Source organism: Loxodonta africana, chromosome 20 (assembly GCF_030014295.1).
Source record: "Loxodonta africana isolate mLoxAfr1 chromosome 20, mLoxAfr1.hap2, whole genome shotgun sequence".
NCBI lineage: Eukaryota > Metazoa > Chordata > Mammalia > Proboscidea > Elephantidae > Loxodonta > Loxodonta africana.
The window spans coordinates 56,794,048-56,802,930 of NC_087361.1; the positions used below are offsets into that span (position 1 = coordinate 56,794,048).

The 8,883-nt window shown below is 41.9% G+C and overlaps 2 protein-coding genes across 5 annotated transcripts in view; both read left to right on the forward strand.

Annotated features, from left to right (window-relative positions):
- Nucleotides 1-8,883, forward strand: part of SLC5A3 (solute carrier family 5 member 3) — a 33,475-nt gene that overhangs the window by 10,319 nt on the left and 14,273 nt on the right. The window lies entirely within an intron of this gene.
- MRPS6 (mitochondrial ribosomal protein S6) overlaps nt 1-8,883 on the forward strand; it is a 68,029-nt gene that overhangs the window by 10,036 nt on the left and 49,110 nt on the right. The gene's annotated exons all lie outside the window — the stretch shown is intronic.

Genomic DNA, 8,883 nt, shown 5'->3' on the forward strand with positions numbered 1-8,883 from the left:
ATGACCCAGTAGTCCTGATTTTGTCATTTTGCTAGTGTACTGCCTGTCTTCTGTTTTGTTAGCAGTCTTGAGAAAGCAATTGGATGAAGGTTACTATTGTGAAACCTTTGCTATGAGGTTCCCATCAGGGACAGTCCATTTACTTGATGTCCTCTAGGCTCTTACTCTTCAGGAGCTTCCCCACCTTTCTCCTCTTTTCCCAACACCATACACCAAGAAATTGCATCATTTGTCCCCTTGATCCCCACAGTCTAGTTTGGCTGATCACTTCCTGGTGTTTTAAGCGTACCTCTGTTCCAGGTATTTTCTGTAAACTAGTAGGTTCTTTTAGTAGGTAGAAATTTGATGAGATTCAAGTTTTGCTTTGCTTTCTGTTTTGCAAAGGTACTTACGTGGTAATGGGTGTCACATCACAGTAGGCACATACATCTGCCTTTTAGGGAGAGGATTAACCCTTGGTAGGTGCACATGCCATCAGCATCATCCTAAGCAGGGGTTCTGGCACATACTGGCAGTCACTGGCTGCCCAGATCCAAGCCTGGGGTCGCAGTGGGATCTTCTAAGTCCATCGTTCCTCTGCACTGTTAGCTGCATGTTTGTTTCCGGTTTAGGCAAAAGAGTTGTGAAAAGACACGTTCTATATCTTCACTCAGGATGTTTCTTTAGTAATACTCTAAAATGTCCGTCCTCATTCTTCATCTGGGAATTAGCTATTGTGCCTGCTTTCTGTGGTTTTGTGAGTACCAGGTGACTTAGGACATGTAGTGTAAAAACAGCGCCTGGTACACGGTCTTGGACAAACGCTAGTTTTTAAAGTAACTTTCCCAGTTTTGGGGGACTAGTCCACTCTTTAGCAAGTGTGACGGTGAGGTGGAGAAGGTAGAGGTCCTTCCTGAGTTGACAGCAGAATGCTTGGACTTGAACAGGGTGGCCAGAGAGGTAAGTGCTACTTGTCCACACTGACCTGGCCTTCGGACTACATAGAGACAACCATGATGCAAGCGGTACACACACAAGAACAATGTGGACTTATCAGTGTGCATCCTCGGATGTTGACAGTTGCAGGGTTGAGCAATCAGCTGGTGAAAGAAAGGAAAGAGGGAAGAGTGGAGGGTGAGTTGGATGAGATGATGGTTCTTGGCTCATTAAGATTTTTATCTGAACAAAGGGCCTGCCTTCTTGCCTAGTCTGATTTGCCATGTCATTCCACACATCCTCAGTTGAGAGCTTTCTGAGATTCCTGATCACTTTGGCGGGGGAGGAACTAGCTCTACTCTCTCTTGGCCTTTTTAATCTGGCTTCTCTTTTTGTGCTTTAAAAAAAAAAACAAAAAACTATTGATTGTGTAGAATATTTAGTAAGCTTAACACGCCTACTCAGGTACTCAGGTGTTAATATTTGGTTCATTGATTTAACTAACATTGGAGCACCTGCAACGTGCAAGACCATGTACTGGGCACTGCAAGACCACATCTGGTGGTTGGTGCATCTGTGATTAAAGGGGTGACCGCTTGCTGTGTTGGTGCCCTGTAGCTGCCAAGGGTAGGAGCATGGAGAAGGTAGCAAGGCTGGGACTCTCATGGGAGGAGATCCCGGGATAGTGATTTGGACCATCTCAAACCTGGCTGAGATGAGGAGGGGTCACGTTCTGGATATATTTTTGAGATAGAGCCAATAGGCTTTGCTGATGGATTTGGATGCGGGCTGAGAGAGAAAGTGAGCAAGCAGTCAGGGATAACGGAGGTTTCCTTGTAGGAATGGAGTTGACATTCCCTGCTGGGAAGACAAACTAGGTTTAAGGAAAATGATACAAATTTCTTAGACCCACAAACGGGGTTGCCTTCCAACTCAGCAACCCTGTTCGATAGAGTAGAACTGCCTCATAGGGTTTCCAAGGCTATAAATCTTTATGGAAGCAGACTGCCACATCTTTCCCCCAAACAGGGATCAAAAAACACCCAGTGCCGTTGATGGTCTCGAACAGTAGGAACAGTGTTCCATAGATTTCACAATAAGAACACTTAAACATCTGTAGATCATATAGCCAATTCTTCTAACGTCTTAAAGATAGGGAAGCTAGCAGTTGAAGATGGCCTAGATGGATTCATGTAGCCTGTAGTAACAGGGTCAAGTTATAGAAAAGACGTTGGGACTTAATTTCTTCATTCTCTGGTGGAAGGGCTAATCAACACTTGACAAAGAGAAGGAAGGCAGACGTTTTGCAGCCCAGGGTGCAGTTGGGTGATCAGGACTCAGTGAGCCCTGTTTTGTAGCTGAGCCATCAGAGTTTTTTTGCTCCGTGTATTTTCTTACCTAGGAAACCTTTGCTTGGAACTTTCTTCTGCTTTGCATCTCTTCCTTTCGTGCATACGTTTATCAGTTCACACATAATCCTACGTAAATACTTCAGTTGGAGTTCATTATACGTGCTGTTGGCACTCTGTCTTCACACTCATTATGTATCAATCTGGAGTATTATCTCTGCAAGCAGTTTCCAACCATAGATGATGTAGAATAATCTTTATCAATTAATATTTCTTCATGTTAGTAAAGAAATGTCTTTTCATATGTCTTGCGTGGTGATTAAGAACAGAAGCTATTCAGATAGGAAAAAAACCAAACCCAGTGCCGTCAAGTCGATTCCAACTCAGAGCGACCCTATAGGACAGAGTAGAACTGCCCCATGGAGTTTCTAAGGAGTGCCTGGCGGATTTGAACTGCTGACCCTTTGGTTAGCAGCCGTAGCACTTAACCACTATGCCACCAGGGTTTCCAGACAGAAACCCACTGCCATCGAGTCGATTCCGACTCATAGCAACCCTAGAGGACAGAGTAGAACTGCCCCATAGAGTTTCCAAGGAGCGCCTGGCAGATTTGAACTGCCGACCTCTTGGTTAGCAGCCGTAGCACTTAACCACTATGCCACTTTCCAAACAGAAAGAAAAAAAAAAAAATTTCCAGACAGAAAACAGGAAGGGGGTGCAAATTCTGGCTTAAACTCCAATAACTGCTTCCTGGGGCCAGTTACACTACTGCCTTGATTTCAGTTTTCTCATCTGTAAAATGGTCAGCGTAATTGTACTTACCTCATGTTTGTTGTTTGGATCAAAGTAATGAATGCAGAGTTCTAGAAACAGTATCTGGAAGGTGTTAGGAACAAGCTCACTGTCAGTTTTTAAAATTGTTTTTCGTCGCCATTGTTTACACCTGACTTTCCTTTAATAACCAGCCTTTTAGAAGTGGGAAGCGCTGAGCTTCTTGACTTCTTCCTGTTAAGAGTTACACGAATGTTTAATCACCGGGATGATGTGATACAGCACCACAGCCTTCTGCTCAGTGCTTTCCTGTTTTCATTTTCCTCAAAGATAGGTTATGAGCATTTGCTCCGTGTACATGACCTAGTATCATCCATGTATTGGTTAAAACCAGTGGTAGTTTCAACAGTCGCTCACATATGCAGGAGGCCTTAATTCTCTGAGACTTCTATTTTAGAAAAAGACTCAGTTGTGACCCAAATCTCTACATTGAAAAAGCGGATGAAAATAAGCATTTCTTGGAGAATAGCGGGAGGGTGTATGGACGAAATGATAGATCCTATGGTTTATAAACTCTTCTAGGTTAGTAAGATTTCATTTGAAGAAGCGGTTTACTTATGTTGGAAACCATCCCTCTGCCCTCCATCTCCATGGTGAAACTGATAAAAAGCAGGCTGTTCTGGTGGGCACAGGGCTGGGGCCAAACATCTGCCATTGAGTCGATTCCTACTCAAAGTGACCCTACAGGACAGAGTAGAACTGCTCTATGGGGTTTCCAAGGCTGTAATCTTTACTGACGCAGACAGCCATGGAGTGGCTGTGGGGTCGAACCACTGACCTTTTGGTTACCGGCCAGGCACTTCACCACTGTGCCACCAGAGCTCCTCAGGGTTGGGGGGTAGGCTTAAGTTCTGCCGCCTCTGCTTCCGCTTGTTACCTCTGTGATGATGTACCAGGAGCTCTCTTCAGAATAGTGTTTGAAAACCATTCGAAAGCCATTAACATCTAGTCAGTGTTTTGTATACTCAGGTACTTTTTAAAACTTGAGCAGCTGAAGTTTTAAGTATGATAGAAAAAATGTGTTGTTAAAGAGATTTAAGGGCAAAGTCCTTAAATGTAATTATACAATTATATATCGTGCTATCTTCAGCTCCACTTGTAATTTAAAGTTGGCTGGAGTTCGTGTCAGTTGTATTAGGGAAACTTGCATTGCTTTCGAGTGTTGCTTACATATTATTTCTATTATATCCACGTTCCGTATGTTTAAAGCAAGTGCGGATTTGAGGACCGCTCCGCATGAGTATGTGTTTACCCCGGCAGGCATCATGTGTCTTTTCCCTTAGCTGGATTGGCTGTATTGGGCCTTGAATCAAGATTACAAAAGTGAAAACATGTATGAAAAGTCTGCAAGTAGAATTTTACATTAATTTAGTTATTAATTTTTTTTTTTGTATTTTTCTTCTCCTTATAGTACTGTGAAGTCTGATGGTAGTGAGAGGCTTTTTGTATATTGCTATTTGGGGAATAGGGTGGGAGAAAACCAAGTCTTGCATATGCCCATTTTTTTTTTTGGTTTTGGTTTTGGTAGGTTTTAGAAAAGTGATTATAATTCAGTCAGTCAGGTTTTCAGAGGTGTTTGTGTTCTATAACCCTTACTCTGCTAGCAGACCAAGTGTATATTTTTCATTGTATCAGAATATAACCAAGACTGGTCAGGTCACCATTGACAGAGTGCCGGGTTGGGCCTGTTCACATGCTGTCTGGAGTGTTGTCTTAGTTACCTAGTGCTGTTGTAACAGAAGCAGCACAAGTAGATGGCTTTAACACACAGATTTATTCTCTCACAGTCTAAGAGGTTAGACGTCCGAATTCAGGGTGCCAGCTCCAGGGGAAGGCTTTCTCTTTGTCGGCCCTCCGGGAAGGTGTCATCCATCTTCCCCTGATCTGGGAGCTTCTCAGCGCAGGGACCCTGGGTCTGAGGGAAGTACTGTTCTCCTAGCTCTTGGTCCTTGGTGGTATGAGGTCCCCCCATGTCTTTCTGCTGGCTTCTCTCTTTTATATCTGAAAAGAGATTGATTTAAGACACAACCTCAGCTTGCAGGTGGAGTCCTGCCTCATTAACATAACTGCTACCAATCCCATCTTATTAACATGTAGAGATAGGATTTACAGCACATAGGGGAATCATATCAGATGACAAAATGGTGGACAATCACAGTACTGGGAATCATGGACTAGCCAAGTTGACACACATTTGGTGGGGGGGGCGGGGGGGGCCACAATTCAGTCCCTAACAAGTGTGTTGTTTTCAAACCGACTCCAAAGCTAAATAGAGCATTGGTCAGTTTTAGGGTCACAGATCCTCTCCTTCATTAGTCCAGGTGCCTCCTTGAATTTGGAGCCCTGACTGAGTTTAGGGATTGTTTTCCTTATTCTTTTTTGTTGTTGTTATTTATGACAGGTGGCTATCCACCTGTCAAAGGTAACAGCATAAGCCCTGGTATGTCCACAATGCCCCAGAATAATTTCAGTAGTTTAATAACTGATCTTAACTTGGTCTTTTTTTTTTTTTTTTCCTCTTTCCAGTTGATCACTTGCAGCAAATACTTTTGTACAGTTCTGTAGCTGGGTAATTCTTTAGTTGTAATTCAGTTCATCCAAATACATGAAACAATGCCAAAATTGTATTCTAATTCTGTGTAAAACTATCAATAAAACATTACTTTCTAAGAAGGAAGTTGCCTTCTTTGGGGGAGTCTAAAAACAAACACCCTTGTGGTTGAGGTTTGGCTAAATATGCCCATCGCCACTAGAGGATTATTTCTTTATCCGTTCTAGGAATCTTGCTCTCATTGTGGAACTAATTGTTTTCTACCAAGGAATTAACCCACATACTTCTCGTAACTATGACAGTTCTGTTACTTGTCCTGTGTTTCTCACTTTTGCAGTTCATTTGAACTGTGAACCAACTTAGTCCTATAAATATGAAAATACAAATTAAAAACGTCATCTTAGCTGAAGAAAAAGGATTTTCCACGTATATTCTTCCTAAAAATAAAAGAAGCCTAGGGCAGTGTTCATTGTTTTTTTTTTTTGTTGTAGAAATGTTTACTACTTTAAAAGAAAGGAATAAAATATACAAGATTTATGTATTATATTTGGAACCATTTCTAGGGTGCGTGCAACTTATCTCCTGAGAGGTTGAAGTTCAAGGTTGTGACCAGCTCTTTTCATGACTAGAGTGTGAAATTTAGCATTTTATAACATTCTAAACATTAAATTGACCTATTTTTGGTTCTATTTTGTTTTTTTCCTTTCCCAATCTTTACCAGGTGCTGGTCTCTGGACATTTTTTGTTTAAACTGGAAAAGACCAGTTCTAGTCAGAAGCGGACTGTCAACTGTGGCATTTGGAGGGTCTAAGGAGGCAGGAGACGAGGGCCCAGCCTTGAGCTGTTGGTTGTCCCCCTCTCCCCGTTTCTTATGGTTAGAACAAGCCTTGTCCCTGTAGCTTACCTCCTTTTCTGGGGGAGTTGGGGTTGGATGGCCTCGGAATCCTGACCATTGAGCATTCACCATGGAGCAGAGTATGGCTAAGATGGGTGCCTTGTGTAAATCACATTTGACAGTGAAAAACGGTACTACTGGAGAAGCCTGGTGTCGGGCTTCCTAGTGTCAGGGAAGGAAGTATTTTGTTTCTGAGCAGTTTATTCTCTGAACAGATAAGCTACTGTGGTGGCCACATTACCCTCCCTCTCCCCCTTGCCTCTGAGAAAAGCAAAAAAAAAAAAAATCCTGGGTGCTTTTCCGTACTTCTTGGAGAAACACAGAGTCAGCTACTGTCATTGAGAAGATGGATATCTGAAAGGGCCCCTCTGACCAGTGAGCTGGGCTTCGCTGTGACTTGAAATGCGTGGCAGGGGTATGGCTGGGATGCTGGGGGCCAGGGAGAGCTCGGTGAAGCAGAATTTCAGAGCTGCTGACAGCCTTTTTGCTGTAATGAAGACCTGTCTGTTACGCTGAAACATTACAGGTACCCTTTTAAATAAGGTCTGTTAGTCAACGTTTAGGTGGCTCTTTTAAAATAGTGTTAGAAGAATTTCTTTAAAAACTTGGAAGTTTTTTGGGGTGGGGAAGGTGGTCATAGAAATGTGAGCAATGTTTTAGGATTTGACTGTTTGAAATCCCAACTTAGTACGTTTCGTGCTTTTGTCTGTGGCAATTTTACTTATTCTACTCGGTGTTGACACTGACTTGTAGGAGGAAGGATTTTAATCAGCTTTCTTAGCGTAATTATTATACCTCTTTATGCTTAAAAAAGGCAAAAAGACGTTTCTATCCAGGCAGCTTTGTGAATTAGACCTAATAACCTGATTTGGTAGGACATCTATCTTGAGGCATTACTTCCAGCTCTTCTTCTTGCCGCTGCTGCCTGTGTAGTGCTTTCGGGTTTTTAGTACTATAGCCTTTCATGAACAGGTTTGAACAGCGATGGCTTTTGTATCATTTATAGGAGTTATGTTTACTGCTGATTTTAAAGGAAGATGCCTACATTCATCAACAAGGAACTTCCTTTTCAAGCATAGAAAAACATTTACTCTGAGATTGCCTTATTATAAATGGAGAAATTAGGTAGACATTAACTTGTAGATGGCATTGGGTTGAGAAGCAGGGTTTTTCACACTGATCTGTTCTCAAGCAGCTGCAATTATAATTTGCTTTGAAAGTTGAGGATTTGTCTCTTTTCCAGGAGAAAACCATCAAATTTATCAACCTGATTTTAGGTAAATTTGAATGTCTGTTTTGCACAGTGATTATGTTAATCCAGGACTGAAAAATAACTGTAACTGACTTAACTGATAATGACTTGTCTTTAATGGTTGGCAAATGTCTGTTTTGTTTAGGTTTGGAAGATAACAGTGATAATCACATTATCTTTCAGCCTTCCAAAAAAACTTCCCTCCCCTCCTATATACCCTCCAACAAAAAAGCATTAAGAGGGAAAAAACTCAACAGAATTCAGCCTTGAGCCAGTGTTTTTATCCTCTCAGAAGTTCTCTTGGATGTATTGCCTAGTGAAAAGGAAGGAAATTACATCTTTAAAAATTTCTTTTTATCTCCTTCCAACACCTTCCTTGTAACCAGAAGAAAGAATACAGTTTTGGGGTCTTTTAGTAAGTTGTATATTCATAGTTACCATTGTGAAATGCCTTGTTTCCATTTAAGCTAGAAGTCATCTCACAAGTTCCAGGTTACTGTATGACGATTAGCCCAGATGTTCATTTGCGGCAAGAATTTAGAGAGGTTTTATCTTCATGGCGGTAGATTTGCACAGGCTGGGCCATGCTTGGTTATCTGTGTTTAAAAACTCTGGGTGTAGATAGATGATAGCATCTAGTGAACATCACCTGCCTGTTATTTATAGGACCCTAACTGGGCCATGAAATGCATTACCGTGGGGATTTGTAGTACTCAAAGATTGATTTCGGTGCACTTACTATTAATAGTTTCTTTTTTCCCCCTCCGAAGCGTTCTAGGTGCTTTAAAATCTTGTTGCCTGTTTGCTCTGAGACCACCACAGTAAGACAAGAAAGGGCAATAGCCTGGTAGGCAGTTCCTAGTTTCTGGGGAAGTTAGGCCTACCTAGTTATGAAGTCAATGAATTTTTGTTCTTACTTCAAAATGACATGTATTCTCACTGACTTTTAAGTATCAGCCGCGGTACTACAGATTGCCCTTTCTGTGGAACTGAAGCGCATTTAAAAAGTTTTTGTTTTCTTTTTATAAAGAATGTCTTGTTGCGCCGTGTGTTTGCTAGACTGAACGTGTCCTCATCACTTGGTGAGACC